This window comes from Sinohyriopsis cumingii, chromosome 15 (assembly GCF_028554795.1).
Source record: "Sinohyriopsis cumingii isolate HCF-2022 chromosome 15, ASM2855479v2, whole genome shotgun sequence".
NCBI lineage: Eukaryota > Metazoa > Mollusca > Bivalvia > Unionida > Unionidae > Sinohyriopsis > Sinohyriopsis cumingii.
In genome coordinates, this window is record NC_142975.1 from 36023342 (window position 1) to 36040920 (window position 17579).

Below are 17579 nucleotides of genomic sequence, written 5' to 3' on the forward strand. Positions count from 1 at the left end.
TTTTTGTAAAGGTCGGCATAAACACGCATACGTGATCAATGTCAAACAAAGAAACGCACATGTATTTAAAGAAAAACGAGACAAATATAACATGTTGATCAGATTTGAAGGGCATGGTCTCAAAAATGTTCATTGGAACTGGTGTGGCGCTAACTAATAGTGGGATGCGTTTCGAAATATGTTTGAGGTCAACCAGGCCTTGAATCCTCGCTAATGACTTGAATAAAGCCTACGGCTCTACCTGTGGAAAGTATCGAGCAGCTATTGACAAAACAATTTAACAATTACGATAAGCATATAAAATGTCAGACTGCATCAATGTGATAACAGAATCCACACGAGATCAACTGGAACGTATTTGTGGGCCCATTTGTAAATTGACAGGTATGTCATTATGAACTCGAGACTAACTTGGAGTGATCGGATTAGCAAGCCAAAATGTCTGGTCATTGACTGCACAACCAGATGTAAAGACACTTAAGGATTGTTGCTACAACGATGAATTGTAGTTCACCGACAGAAAGAAAACGTTCAACTTTTATTCAGCAATGACGCACCTATAAATGAATTTGGGCGAAAACTATAATGATCTTTTCATAGACCATTAAGTGGCGTAATCAGTATGGCCCTGAATGAACTTGGCCTTGGGGTTCACAACGTACAATCACCGGAGACTTAAATAATCCTCACGCATAGATTTTGGATAGTTGCGTTGCAGTTGTACAAGTACAAACGACTAACTGGTTAGACATGCGCATGCGTCACCTGGACGAGATGAGTCTGGAAAAGTTCTGCCAGTCGAGTAATTTATACAACGCGATCACATCATTGGTAGTAGAACTATGATAGATTCGCAATGTTACCAACACTTAAAAAATAATCCAAGAGGAGCAATAGCTACGTAGACTATTTCGTTAGCGATATATACACGCCAATGTTTGTATTTGGTATTGGTGGGATCGCCTAGACAACAGGTGCAGCCATGGGTGTTGCTGAGATTACAACTATTGTAACTATCATAGGGACACCAAGTATTCTGTGTACAAGGATGTTCTTGTTTAGGGTAGTAAAGAAAACCCTAGACACGTATTTGAAACTATAGCTGTTGTCAGGGCCGCGAACTGGATTTGAGGGCCCTAGTTAAAATATCCAGGAGGCCCCTATGAGTTACTAGTTGTGAAGGCAGAGAGCCCTAACCGTTGTCGGTCCCGAAAACTGTGTCCTACACTGTAAGCGGTCCTGCCATTTCTTATTCCTAATTTCCTAATAATATTAGTCATTCTGTTGTTGTTATTGTTGTTTTTGCTGTTGCTGCATAATAATAATAATAATAATAATAATAATAATAATAATTATTATTATTATTATTATTATTATTATTATTATTATTATTAGTAGTAGTAGTAGTATTAAAGTCTTTGGGGAAAGAAGGACCCAAGGTCTAATTTCCGTCTCGAGTGTGTGCGTTATGTAAAATCATACTGAGTTTTCAATCTTCCCTCCATGGCCGATGGATCAAACATAAAAAACTTTTCGAACATCTACAGATTACCAAGCCTGCCATATCCTAAAGATTAAACCGTATGCAGTAAATGATGCAGAGGGAGTTGCGCGAAATTATTTGCGGACGAAATCACTTTATCAAGGTTTTAAGTTCAAAACTGTATATCAGTCAAAACCACTGATTGACACATGATATAACAATATGTATCAAGATTGATAAATACAATGAAACCTGCAAAACATATCTTTATTAGCAAGCAAATGAATAACCCCCACTATCGCACATATAAATATATACATAAAGCAGCAGGAGTGGGTGGGTGGTGAACAGAACAGTTTTGGAGCAACACTTTTTTTGAGAATAAACCTTCCTACGAAAAATATACAAGGTCAATGACGTCAATCCGAAGCCTCTAACTGACCGAGATTTTCTCTAATTGGGTTGGTTCATTTTGTTACTTTATCTTTGTCGATCGTGTTTTCAAATTTGTATGCGTGTTCGGTAACCCACCCGGACACTCATAGTTGGTAGTCACCCTCCTGCTGATGTAGTGTGTAAGTAATTAAATCATTATAATATCAATAATGGAAACTCATATCTATAAACTAGCTCGAGAGCAACTAGAGGCAATTAAGGAATATCTCTCCATGGTGATTCTGTCAAGCAACAACTAAAAGCGCGTCAGGATTCTAAGGTGGAATTTACAGAGGGTGTAGAACAGTTATTTGAACTGGTTACGAGGTCTACCAAATGTTTTCTTCCCACGTTGGAGCAAACCGCTAACGCAACTGGAAAAATAGAAGAAAGAACTAAAACAAAACAAACAAGGTTCTACGAGAGCTTCCAGATGAAATAGCTGCTGCTCAACCCGTTGACAAAGTCAAGGAAGAAATGCTTGAAGGTATTGACCAAGTTTGTGCTAAAATAGGTGATATAAAAGATCTTACACCAGAAACAGAACAAGCAAGAGAGAGAACTGGAAAAACTGATAAATATACCGAAGAAAGTATTACCACAATAAAATAAACTTGACGGCGTGGAAGAATTATCTTTGTTGCCGTGCGCAGTTTTGATCAAAGAAGAACAATTTTGAAACCCGAGTACTTTAATGATACTGTTAATCGTGATAACTGGTACAAATGGATATTTCTCTTACACTACGGAGTTGATCAGGTCCGAAAGTAATGATCCAAGATATATTGCATTTAATGATGGAATAAATAATTATCTTTGCATTTTTTGCAACAACGACAACTACAATTACAACAATACAATTACAACAAAAAGAGAAAACAATCACGACAGCAAAAAGTACAAAAACAAAAACAAATAACCACAACAACGACAATAGCAAAAACCACAGCAACCAGTCCGTAACAACAAGTGAGGAAGTATAATGGCAGGATGAAAGTTCTACCACCGGCGCCACTAAGAATTGAGCTGCAAGTTCAGGATACAAGTAGATATTCCTTATCCTCTGACGCATTTATTGAGATCAAAAGTTGACGTTTAAAAGCAGATGATACAGCATACGGAATTGGTGATCGAGTTGGTATTGATAACAATAATGTTATGGCATTATTTAACAGTGCCACTTACATGATTGACGGAAAAAAGTATTGATTCGTGTCTCGAAAATGTTGATGTTGCAACGACGATACTGAGTCAGGAAAGATAGTCCGATGATTACTCGAGGTCAGCTGGTCCGTCAATGCTGTTTGCAAAGGATACCAATGATCAGCCCGAGAGCAATAACGTGACAATGGGTGCAGTTAGAACTGAAGCTGCATCGATGAATGAAAATTTCAACTTTGAATTCTCAGCACACAGATCAATGTTAAATGGAGAAGAAACATTTTATGTGTGATTCCACTATACCACATCTTTGAATTCTGTAGAAATGTTCGAAAAGTTATGTTTGGCGCTAAACACCGAGATACTTGTAAACAAAGCAGCCGACAATGTTGCAATCTGGCGACCAAACGCAGTTGATGCAGATAAAGTAATACTAACAAAACTTTCGTTGCGGATGCCAGTAATGACTCCTTTGATTGACGAAGTACGACGATTACTTTCTTTTTATGAGTCAGGGCGGTAAATCAACGTTATCATTGTTGACAATGACCACACACAGTATTCAAAGCAATGCTGCTGGGTTATTCACATGGCAGTCAGCACCACGACATATATTCATCGCGTTTCAGGAAAATGCCAGAGTAGATTCGCTTGAACCAAATCCAATGTTGTCTGACACATTTGGCGTTCTGAGGTTTCTTTGAGAAAAAATGGCCATCAAGAACCTCCTGAAGAATTTTTGCTACATTATGATCAAAATCATGTTGCACGTGATTATCATCGGTTGATGACATTTATATGGCGTGACCAGAATGTTGATTCTGGTTTGCAGATATCTCAGCGGGATTTCACAACGATGAATCCGATCTATTTGTTTTCACTGGGACATTTGGATTTGTTCAGGCAATCAGTCGTTATATACACTTCCGAGCTCGTGTAACTCGACTGCCCGCTGGTGGTTATAGAGCAATCGCTGTCATGCTCTCAGGATAAACAATACAACCTGAAGTTGGTGGACGAATGAGAGACATTCATGCCCCAGTGGATAACATGTTATTAAATCGCTCATGATATTATAATGTCATTACATCACGTTAGTGTCAGTTCGACTCCTGTCAGATTAAAAAGCTTCAATAGAAATCAGCATATAAATGCGGAACAAAAAATAGCACTAAAACGAGATCACATCGTAGAGCAAAATGAAGTCATTGTTTTTCAGGATAAGCAATAACGATTAACGTTGACACATACTATTCTGTGGGTCCCAGATGCGACCAAAGATAACTTTGGTGTTTACTAAAATTGGTAATATTAAGATATATTATGTATCGTGATCTCAACATAAGTAAAAATACAATTATTAAAGTGAGAGAACCAAAATCAGACGACGATGTGGCAATAAAAAGATACGTTGACAGCAACAAGAACACGATCAGAACTGAGATCAATGATCATTTACTAACCGCAGGTGATACAACGACTTGTTCTCTCAATATGAGTAATAATACAATTACTGGTTTTGGAGAACCAGAATCAAGCGATGACGCTGCAACGAAGAAATACGTCGATGATAGCTTTGTTCCGAATATGAACTCGTTAATAACAATCAAGGATGAAATTACCACATTTAGATCAGAATATTCTTATCATGTAAAATAGTTTATACATTTGCGCAAAAAATAAATGGAATCGTTGATGCTTTCTTTAGAAAGCCAACATTTATCGGTATTGAAGTCTCTGACATCAAAAGATCGCCGACAGTGTAACATATACAGTATCGTCTGTATCAGCATTATGGACACCACTCAATACATCCATCAAACATCACGTCGAGGTTACCGGTAAATACGGATTTCAGTACGCGGTACTACAACATTTACGATATCTATCACATTTTCATGGCGTTATTCACTAACTGAATCCTCTGAATCCATGTTAGTGATGTTGGAGCAAAACCACGAGGAAATATTTGTGGTGCAAACCGATGAAAGAAATTAGGTTTGTTACACTATTGGTGTATTGAATTAGTCGCTAAACTACCACCTACTTAAAACAGAATGAGCTCCCCAATCAACGTTCAACATTACAGATACAATCAAGTATGTGAGTGGCAAACCGAGCTGAAAAATGTTGTTAATAAGTATACAGTAAAAGTAAAAAAATATCGCAGACGTATAGTTGTCGATGACATAATTGTGTATTCGGCGTCCGCTGTTATCGCTGGAACCGGAGTATTACTATCAACAATAACAATGACATCAATAGAAGTTGTAACAAGTTGTGTTTCAGCCGCAACAACAATTGCCGGTGTTCTTAATATCATTGCAAAAAATATCTACACGTCCAAATAAGAAATTGCATGAGTATACAATAAAATTGCATACAGCGACCCTAGCATACTCGAAATTATCTTCGTTGATATCATCAGGTCTTATCGATCGGATAATATCAGATACTGTGTTCACTGAAATAATTAAGATTTACAACGAGGCAATGACTGTGTCAGAATCTACATCCAAGTTAGAAAATCTTGATTTTGAATCCTGATTTAAAATAAGTTGCTTTAAATAATTTCATCACAATAATTACTGCAACAGATTGTCGCTAATAGAATTCTGTCAAACACCACGATGACATCAGCAAGCTCAACCAATCATGAGTTAAACGTCACCTTTCCAACTGCAATCCCAGCGAAAGAAATATCACTAGTACAATTACGAGTGTATCATATTTGGTCAAATATTAGATCAAATTAGTTATGTGGGTTGCAAGCAAATAATTCAATGGTATTTGCATATAAAAATAAACCCGACTGAACACCAGACTGGCAAGTTGATGGTATTCCTACGTCAATTTTCCGATCGAACAGATAAATAATTGATTCCAGCGCATAAGCAAATCCAAAATAGCTATAATGTTCACAAACCAATATTATCAGCTGCGATAGAAATACACTCGCTAGATTATGCTGTTGATACATAAATCAGAAATGTATTAAGATGGCCTAAGGTTCCACCTGTTTAACAAGGACCTGCAGAACCTCAACGTGTCGAATTCTCCATGGACAAGAAAATATTTTTAAAACTTCCAGAATATCGAAAGGATAATAAATGGCGTCAATTAAGACAAAATACAGGTAACTATTTACCTGATTATGTTGTATATTATGGTAAAAGTGGTCCTATACCATCAACATCACTGTATGTTATTGATCACGTAACACGTCTTCCATATGTTTATGAACAGTATATTAATCCACAGTATGAAAAAATTAAAGATGAACATCATGCTGTATCCGCGACTCTACAACGGTTATTCTAGAGTTACATTTATGAGTATCCCAGCGACGATCTAAAACGGCAAATCATTGAAACGATACAACATCTAAATTATGTTGCATCAGACATTGAATATGTAAATTTAGTTATCATTGAAACAGTAATAGTCGGACATTATCGCATGAACGATAAAACAAAACATAAACAACTATTTGCTAGTCATTATAAAAATAATTGAGGCAGATTAACCAAAATTTATATTACCCGGATTTAACAGTGAAGAACTAAAGAAAACTGTTAATGATATTGTTGATGAAACCTTTCTTAAATCGTTGCCGCATAAAAAAGAAAGTAGCCCTGAGCAAACATGCTCAGATATATACACGATCACACGGTGGAGTTCGTCAAATTTCACCAGGAATTGTCAATATAAAATCAATGATCGCAGTCAATCTTGAATGCGGTGCAATTGATGGCAGCTATCAAGTAGATATTGAAAAATCCAGTTATACCCAGTAGCGATATATTTTATACACATTCACAACTCAAGCACCCCCTGGATTTATTATTGTGTTAGGGCCCATTAATCCGGTTTATTTGCGATGTCATAATCCACTATTATCACGGACACGTTTCAAATCTGCTGACCAGACAGGTCACTTTCTTGACTTGCAACATGAAGTTCTAAATATAAATTTGTATGTACGCTCCTAAAGGATCGATCGTAGATCTTCAAGTTAGTGAGTAATTTTTAATCCTGCTTCCTAATCAGGAGAAATAAAATATAAAATAATGTATTTTTTACTGATTCTCGTTTAGATTTTAGGTAAATGGTACTCAAAAAACCAAAAATCAGCTAGATTTTATAATTTGATGGGGTATGTGCCACTCAAAATTGTGAAAATCAGTCAGATTTTATAATTTGATGGGGTAAATGCTACACAAATTTGTGAAGAACAGTTATATTTTATAATTTGATGCGGTAAATTGTACCCAAATCTATAAAAAAAATCAGACAGATTCTATTATTTGATGGGTAAATCATACTTAAAATTGTACAAATCAGACTAAAAACAGAAGTTCAAAAAATTAGAATTTCATAAAAAATATTACAACAGAATTTATTTTGTTACTGATCATCAGTCAGATTTCATGTAAATGGTACACAACATTATAAAAATCAGCCAAATTTTGTAATTTTGATGTCTCAAATGGCAATCAAAATTGTAAAAATCACAATGATGACAGAAAATAACATTATAAATATTATAAGAATAAAAATAAATATTGTAGTCTGAATCAATATTATTACCAGAAGAAATATTATAATATAAACAAATATTATCAGAAAAAATAGTATTATCTGAATAAATATTATAATCAGAAGGAAATAAAAATCTTATTCATCACTGATTATCGAATTTGCTGGGGTAAATGGTACCCAAAACTATGATCATCAATCACAATACATTATTGGTTTTGGTAAATGTACTCAAAATAATAATTATATGACTGATTTCATAATTGGCTTGAGTAAATGGTACGCAAAATTTAAAAATCCTACCGAAAACATAAAATAAGATCATAATAATAATGATAATAATAATAATTATAAAAATATTTGCACAATAATACAAATAAATATTATCAGAATAAATAAAAATCTGAATGAGATAAATATTATAATAGGAATAAATATTTCTTTTTACTATGGTCAGAAAAGAATTATTCTGTTTAGCTGTTACCACAGTAAATAATGACAGCACTTTCACTGTCACAATCACTATTTTGCCACTGTTTTCATTTTTACTTTTACTAAATCTTTATAAACTGCCCCACAAGAATATTCATAATCTTTTTCTTTTTTTGTATTCTGAGATAATTCTGATCTATTTATTTCAATCGCGCGTGCTAAAGAAACGAATTCTTCAACTTCTGTACCTTTGACTGACGCCAAGGGTTGTACTATGGACTGTTGAATCAGCTTAATGAGTGCTGGTAAGGTATATCTAGATTCAATTTTTTGTTGTTGTAAGAATTGATGAGAAGTATTTATACCGTCATGTTGTAATTATTGAATTGCAGAGATAATAGACAAAATACTCTCAAAATTCATAATATAGTATATATAAATTTAAAATAAAATTGTTTACAAAACACAAACCCCATATGAACGCCTAGATTGCCAAGCGACATTCTAACATGGCCAAAAGGCGACAGAAAACACATAACACAACTTCCATGTGAATCCCTAGATTGCCAAACAACATTCTAGCAGGTACAGAGGGGGATACGAAATAAATAACAGCTTATACCTAAGGACAGCACAACCCCCATGTGAAACTCTAGATTGCAAAACAATATTCTAGCAAATCCAGAGGGCGATACGAAATATATACAATCTTAGATCAATTAAAGGCACAACCCCTACGTGATAACCTAGTTTACCAAACTACATTCTAGCAAGTCCAGATGGTACGTATATGCAGTTTCATGCAATCTTAGATCTAAAGACGGCACATCACCCATGTGAACCCTGGATTGCCAAACGACATTCTAGCATGTACTCAGGGTGATACGAAATATATATAATCTTAGATCTAAGGACGGCACAACATATAGTGGCATATTTAAACCATTATTTAAACACTTAGCTGTAAGGATGGCACAACAAATAATAGTATATTTTCAGCAATATATACAATCTTTGCTCTAAGGACGGCACAATGCATATACAGGTAGCTTTCTCTACCTTCAAAAATTTGCACTCCTTCCTCCATAATCAACCGCGCATTGACTTGGTGGGAAGGTGTACCTGTCGGTTGAATTTTGTGCAAGGGGTGGAACCCCCATCTATAAATGAAAAATTGCGATTATCGCCCTACCAACGGGATTTGTAGTCCAGACCTCGAGTATGAGATTCCAGCACGCTAGCACTGCACCACAGACCATCATTGCAGATACATGTTGCAGAAATTATTATGAAGTTACCTATGCTAGATTCCTACAAATGATTATTATACTGAACAAGTAATAACTATTATGAACTGCAGCGTGGATTTATTTCAATTTCCAAACACACCATTATAAAATAATCGTACAAATGTTTGTGCCCAGTTAAAGTACGTGTTAGGTCTGTATACAGATATCTTACCTGCAGATTTAAAAGTAACTTAGCTCTATTACATAAGCGGAGTGTGTGACTTACTTTTTTCTGAAATTGTCAAGAACGAAGTCAAAAGGTGTAAATATCCTTCTACGAATTTGCACTGCTACAAATTACGCTACTCCACTTGGAGACAATTGCCACATAGGTAGTTTAATTACTGAATATAACAATTACGATGTCAAAAAAATAATAGCGTTAGTCATATAATATTGCTCAGTAAGAAGGGGGGTAACTGTTTAATTACTCTAATAAAAATAAAGACTTTCTTGACAGAGTTATCTCACTTTATCCAGAGTGTTTTCATCCAACACAATCGGAAGATATGAAATATTTTTCGCTGATTTTATTTCTTTAAAAATGCAGAATTAATTATACCATCCGGCACACGTTGTACCGAAGGTGGGAAACATCGAAGTATTGACAAGCTGCATTCATTGGTTGAAATATTATTTCTTCACCCGTATCCACATTCACAGATCTAGTAGCTCTCCTTGAAATTATTTTGCGCTTACTAGTTCTACCAAATTTGCAATTCTGACTGTGTATAACAGCTCGTATATTACCCAAGGAATTATCCTTTGGATCTGAATTCATGTGATCGATCATAAGACCCTTTTCCATTAGTCCATGAAATTACTCGTAGATAAATTCAGGAGAGAGATAATGTTTCTTCTCCAAAGCACGAAAGATCAGATAACAAGTACTAATGACAGAAATGGCTGCTTTTATATTGGAACTTTCTGATAATACCATCACGATATGCTTCATAATTCTTGATGATGGGATGTTTTAAATTTTTTTTTCCATTTATATAATAATAGCATCTGGGTAAATAATTATTTTTGAAAATCTGGTGAGATAGTCTTCAGCGTTTTTTATGACTTTACCGGCTTATATTTTTAATCATAATATCGTTTTAGGTCTCTGTATTTTTTACGACCACATTGCACACACAAATGCGTTTCTCCTCTAACCCTAACGCAACACGTCAAACACGGTTTTGGTCCAAGACTCCCTCTACGCATACTTTGCATATGAAGCCCACATAATTCATCTACGCAAGTTTGTTTCAAGGAATTGAAGAACCGATCATTAGCCATTGACAATTATTCTTTGTTTGAATCATTATAACTATATCTATATCTATATATATATATATATATATATATATATATATATATATATATATATATATATATACTTCAATTTAAATAAATATTTGTCTTCATTATATTATGGAAGAGTTGGAGAGATTATCTACACTCGAACCTTCTAAACCTAGATTCGATCTTGACAGAAGAACCCCTGACTTGTCGATGCGAGGTACGCGTGACCCGAAGAAAACACTAATTTAAAGTATTCATGATGCCAAGAAAGAATTTGGCGGCAATAGCGCATCTCATGCGTGGTCAACATTCAGAATCATGCTTGACACTGAAGGTGTTATCGATACTACAATGAATGACCGACGATTATTAACTCTCTCGACAAAGATATTTTTAGAGTCAACTTTATAGTAGCAGTAGATACCACAGAAGTAAACGATACTTGAATTATTCGTGACAAACGTGACCCTTTTCGATTACATCACACTGGAAATATTGTTACGTTAAGTAAGACTTCCAAACTAGGGATGTTGACTGGTATTGACAAACCGTATTATGAATGAGCGTATCCTGCGTCCTCACGTATTGATGCAGTATAGCCGCTGAATGATAAAGCTAGAGTTGATTATCTCAAACCAATGACAATTTCGAAAAAATTGTGTAGGCGAAAGAGTAACAGAACATTTTACAAAGGCAACACGTGGAAATGATGCGACAGATCTACGGCGTGAAAAATAGACAACATGACTGAATCGGTCAAAGAGAAAGGAGCTACATTAAATGATGTTGATAAATTAGAAAAAATTATAAAATTCGCAATAATGGTACAAATAATAACAGGAGAAGTATTATACGAGCCAAAATATTTGTCGAAAGGAGCTCCGATAAATATCGTTGATTATAATGCGCATGCTTGGACTTGTGCTTTGTCAATATTTCCAAGAGATATAACCGTCAGATTTTACCAAGGAGATATATTTTATTCTGTTAACAAAATAAGCAAGAATGGTCCTGTATCAGTATGGTTATTTCAGAGTTCTGAAGAAAATCATGACGAAATAATTAAACCTGATTGGAGTATCTGTATCGAAGAAAAGAAATTTTATCAGTTTGCATGACCTAACGGTAAGATTTATTGAACATAATTTGTTCATGCAACTTTATGGAGACCAGATGATTTTATGGTTACGAATGGAAAGATATTTCGTGATACACTTCAACAAAAATTATTTATGTTACATGAAGAAAACATTTCTAATCTACCCGTACCATTTGGTTATCGACCAGCAGATACTCCATGGCAAAATATAGACGTTGAACTTCCAGGTTGTGGTAGTAAACAAAATCTTGTATTAAATGATATTGTTCTGGTTCCTGACAGTGTTTTTGAGAGCGCGTTAACAATGGACAAAACTCCATGGACACTAGTATATACTGTAACGATTCATTCGTAAGAAGGATGAACTATTTTCGGATACTAATATTTGGATTGTTGATGATCGCATCGAATGGTCAAACTTAGTTTATCTCGACGTGTCTCGAGTCAGAAGAATATCTCAGTTGCGGAGAGTTATCATAAACTTCACAGAAAATAATAATCAAACACAAGAAACCAAAGATGATGCAAAAAGAAAAAATAGCTTTAAACAGTTTGACAAAAAATATAAGAGAGACTTTGATCTCGACGTTTAATTTATCATGACATTGAAACAACGACATAATGATAATTGTGTGAGCTGTAACACAGTAATGTTGTGGCAGTGATCAAATGAAAATCCAAGACAGTTCACCGTGGATAGAATTAATAACAATCTTGGTCACACACACGAAAATGTGATGCTGAGCTGTCTTGATTGTAATAGACGTCAAGGCGCTAGTTCACAAAAGTGAACGCGGAGGTAATTGTGTGTCTTCAGGAATTATTTGTAATTGTTTACGTACAAATCCAGCGTAGGAGCAGTTGAATCTAATCTGTAGATTGCAGGTCTACCCGTGGATCTTACCACACTGGAAATTGTATGTATCCTCTCACTCCAAATATGTCCAATTGCTCTTTTATACCCCCCTCAAGTTCACTATTTTCATAAAAAATATCTCACAGTCACGTTACTGGTTATTTTGAGAAGGAGTCATGCCGTTGTATTGGTATATGATGTTTTGAGATCGCATTAATAGGTTTCATAGAAATTGCACGAGCAGTTTCATTACTTAACGCAGCCATCGCACTTGTTAGTCTTGCAGCCTACTAACGAGATCTGATATCTTTCTGAACTTTGTTCAGGGATATTTCCTGCGCATACTAATATGCAAATAACCGCTAAGCAAGTATTCGATTAAATCGTTCAACAATTGCCTAATCGCGATGAATTGCGGTATGTTCTCGTCTGATTTTGAGGTTATATTTTTTCATCAGAAATAATACTGTACCTAGGAATTCCTTGCCAGCATCAACCGGTCAACTGTGGTCATCGCAAAGGTCCTCGTGAATAAATTCGTTTAAAAGCAGATGCAACTTCAATTGCTGTTTTAGTTGATAGTGGTTCTGCTTTATTTTATCAACTTGCAACGTCAACAACAGTTAAGGCGTATTTGTATGTGCGTGATTAACGTCTACGTGCTTTAATAGTATCGTGTGGTAAAAATAGAATATCTGTCTGATGAATTTCATTGGGAGTGCTGATATCCAAATGTGCGTACTGAATTTATTTAGGTGGTGGTATATAAATTTACCATATTGCCTGTCCTGCTAATATTATTGCAGCAACATAACGTGTAACATTTGCTGTATCAGCAAGTGTACTAATCGCTGCTCTACCCCTCCAATATCCTCTTGGGCTATAATAAATCGAGTTAATAATAATAATAATAATAATAATAATAATAGCGATATCTCTACCTGTTTTCCTTGATTTGTCAAGGGAGATAAATTTGTATTTTTTTTAAACACATTTTGCACACTAACCTGTAAGCGGACACTTTGTATGCTTTATTATTGTTGTTAATCCAGTTGTAGGGGAGGATGCTCTGCATCGAACACAATAGAAATTCACATTATTTATTATATTTGTACAACATGGGTGTCATTGATTTCTGAGAGACACGAATGCACGAGCTAGTAAATTATCATCCAACGCTACCGAATTCTATGAGAGCAATTATCATTGGTCCATCTGGGTCTGGTAAGACGCAACTGTTTTTTAATCTGATAACGAGATGTCTCAAGTGGGATAAGTTATATTTAGTGACACTATCAGTAGATGATCAGCGACGCTACGATGTGCTTAAAGAATTTAATGAAAATGCAAAATTGTTGGACGAGGATGGTAATGATATTGTTGATTTTATCACCGATATTGATGAAACCCAATCTGTCGATGACCTCGATGGATTTATTAAAAACCTCTCGTAGTATACGATGATGTGATGCCTAACAAACAATTAAATCCTGCTTGGATATTTTCTCGAGGCAGACACAAAAACACCAATGTTAACTATGTTACTCAGCGCTATACACAAATACCTAAATTGATCAGAGATAACTGCAATATTTTAGTTGTGTTTAAGGGAGTCGGTACACATACTCTGCGAAATATTGGTCAGAATTGATGTTCAGGGGATATGGATATGACTAAGTTCAAAAACTTCTTTTCACGTGCGCAAGCTACCCCACAAGGATTTATCACGATACATTTACATGATCCTCGTTCGCGATATCATGTAGGTCTTGATAACGTTTTTTGTTAAGAAACAGCAGCAGGGAGGGTGACGACCAACAATGAGTGTCCGGGTGGGTAAACGAACACGCATAAAAATTTGAAAACACGAGCGACAAAAATAAAGTAGCAAAATGGGTCAACTTAATTAGAGAAAATCTCGGTTTGACATTATTGACCTTGTATTTTCTTTTTGTTTTCGTAGGAAGCTTTATTTTCAAAATAGACTCGCTCCAAAACTGGTCTGCTGCTCGTAAACATTTGCTTAAGATTGAGTGGTCTATTTTAATCATAGGATTTCAAAGTATAGGGCATGAACCTTTCGGAAAATATCTGCCCGCCGCCTTTCAAGAATTAGCATTCAGTGCATGCATTTGATAATGAAACTATACTAAACTCTTTATTTTTAATTCCATTGGATAGTTTCATTAAAAATTAACTGTAACCGAAACTAATAGGCAATAAATGACACAGCAAAGGATCTCTTCTTTTCAGCATGTACCTCAAGACGCAAGGTACGTGATAACAATAACAATAATAATAATAATAACAACAATAACAATGATAAAGAGAAAAAGAAGAAGACGAATATTAAGGAGAAGAATGCTTCTCATATTGCTGTTGGGTAGATAGATCTGTTTTTTTGTTATCAAATTGACTGTGACACTTTTCCATATGAATCGATGTTCGTAAAATATTGTACGCCAAGTTCGTCTTTTTAGTTCTCTATATGCATTCTCCCAGCTGGAATCAGTATTTATCCTTATCATAAATTTAATTAATATCCAATAATATTCATATATGATTTCATGAGATCTTGCATATATATAAATAATATAATGTGTGTGTGTGTGTGTGTGTGTGTGTGTGTGTGTGTCAAACCTATTCAGTTAATCTCCTGGAATCGAAAACGAATGCATCGCTAAACTCGACTAGCCATTATGTTCCAGATATTTTTTTTCCAATTCATCGTTCCTTATTTTTAAATGGTTCGCTTTTCTTCATCACGTTGGTTTCATCCTTCCCCTTCAACGAACTCTCTAAATCAAGATAAACAGATCTTCTGAGATCAAATATGAATACATCCAATTAATCGACTCTCGATTTAGTTGCATGTCCATCTTGCCAATACCCTGAATAAAAAATAACAACCTACGACACGCGTGCCACAAGATCGTACGTTAAGAGGTTTCATGTGGCAGGCGAAGGGCTGTCAAAAAGCTCGGTGTGTGTGTGTGTGTGTGTGTGTGTGTGTGTGTTTAGGATTTTTAACCTAGCCTGAACAATTTGTTAGTCATATCGCTACGATGTCTGCAGGGTGGCAATTTATAGTGATGTCTCTAATTGGGGCATCATGCCGCAGACATGTATCATCATTTCCCACCCAGTCCTATTATCCTGAAACTAGCAGAACAGTCTTAACACTAACCTCCTAATGCTGAAGGCCAAGCTAGGCAGCTGCCTGTACCATGACTATAAATCTTTGGTTTGACTCGGCCGAGGTTCGAACCTGCAACCTTCCGCATCAGATGTGGATCATCTAATCACTTAGACCACTGGAGCGGTTTAAAGAAAAGGTTATAATACAATCCAACACACACCATTACGAATAACCATAACTACGGCGAAGAGTTTCATGTGCAGGATGAATTACACTTCATCAAATGTGGATATATCATATCCATCTGAGTTACAAATTCACAGGTGACAGCAATATAAATGTTGTCATTTTCAATATATAGAGTAAATGGAAGAGTTAAACAAAGGAATTATCTATGCTAGACTCCAGGGACTTGCCCATATAGAAACTTTGTCATTCTTTAGCAGAAGTCGGTTAGGCCCCAATTTGTAATTGCTTAAAAATGGGTATCTTATCTTTTTTCCCTTTCTAATGACTTTCAAATCGTGCGCTCAATAATTTCAGCCCTCAATTTCGTGGATGCTCCTTATGTTGACGGACTCTTTTCTGTGCTGTTAAAATATATTTGCAATATTAATTGTATTATAACGTGACCTATCTACCCTTCAGTTCAGATACGATGCTTCTCGCAATTGTTGTATGATGTCATATGAACTCCTACATGTCAGCAGTGCCAACTGGACAATCGTTTGTTTTTCCATGATTGATATGATTATGTTGAGTACCGAATAGGAAACCAAGCAACATGGAGTATTTATATGAGCTCCCCCAGACACAACACAGCGGTAACTTTTATTTACTCAGATGTAAAACTCGTCCCTGTTATAAGTTAAATTGGAAAATGTCCTGTTAAATAAACATGGTTGTGCTTTCGAATCGTTAGTGCATAAACGTTTTTAAATATTGGTAATCGTTCTGGTGCTTTGGTGACTTTGAACATTATCTTGTGACATTTTTCGGACCAAAATGTAATCGAGATTTAATTTTATGTTTTATTTATTTTTTTTTTTTTTGGTTATTTTTGGGGCATGGGTGGGGTGGGGTAGTCGTGTGCACAAGCTCATGTATCTGTTTGCTTAAACATGGTACAGAACAAATGCCAAAACAAAACAAGAAAAGAAAAAAAAACGGGATTTTTTAGATTTAGCGATGTATTATTGGAGAGAGGTTTTTAATAAAGAAAAAGACTTTTAATGCCTTATGTCTTATGGCAATACAAGCAGGATGATGTTTTATACATTCAATTAATACCTTGTTTTCCCTCTGGAAATAAGAATGATATAATTTCAAGATACAAAATTGAAGATACAAACCAATCTTTGTATGGTAAAGAAAAAGTTTTAATCAAATAAATTTTCCTGCTTGTAAATTCTCATTTTAAAAACAAACATTTAAGAGAGTGAAATCCACCTTTTAGAAACGGAGAATGAGGCGGCTTGATGATTGTTGAGTTGGCGCGACAAAAGTGTGCCTGATAATTTCAAATTGAGGGAATACTTAAGACTAGTTGAAATCAAAATTTAACGTAAAGATCAATAAGCCAATTATTAGAGATTAATATTATTATTCAGTTATCATTAAAGTTGTAGTAGTAGTAGTAGTAGTAGTAATAGTAATAATATGAGTAGTAGCAGTAGTAGCATCAATAGTATTAGTAGCAACAGTTGCAGCAGTAGTAGTAGAGATAGCATTAACAGCGATAGCAGTTATAGTAGTGTTTGTAGTAGGAGTAACAGTAGTAGTAGTATCAGCAGTGGTAGCAGTAGTAGTAGTATTTGTAATGGGAGTAGCAGTAGGAGTAGAAGCAGTGGTAG

General features: G+C 35.2%; 1 protein-coding gene across 1 annotated transcript in view; it reads left to right on the forward strand.

The window, feature by feature from the left end:
- The first annotated feature begins 14827 nt into the window (after positions 1–14827).
- LOC149781602 (cyclic AMP-dependent transcription factor ATF-3-like) overlaps positions 14828–17579 on the forward strand; it is a 56555-nt gene continuing 53803 nt past the window's right edge. Inside the window, exon 1 of the mRNA XM_089934764.1 lies at positions 14828–14860. The gene's annotated coding sequence lies outside the window, so the exon portion shown is untranslated. The remainder of the gene's footprint in view (positions 14861–17579) is intronic.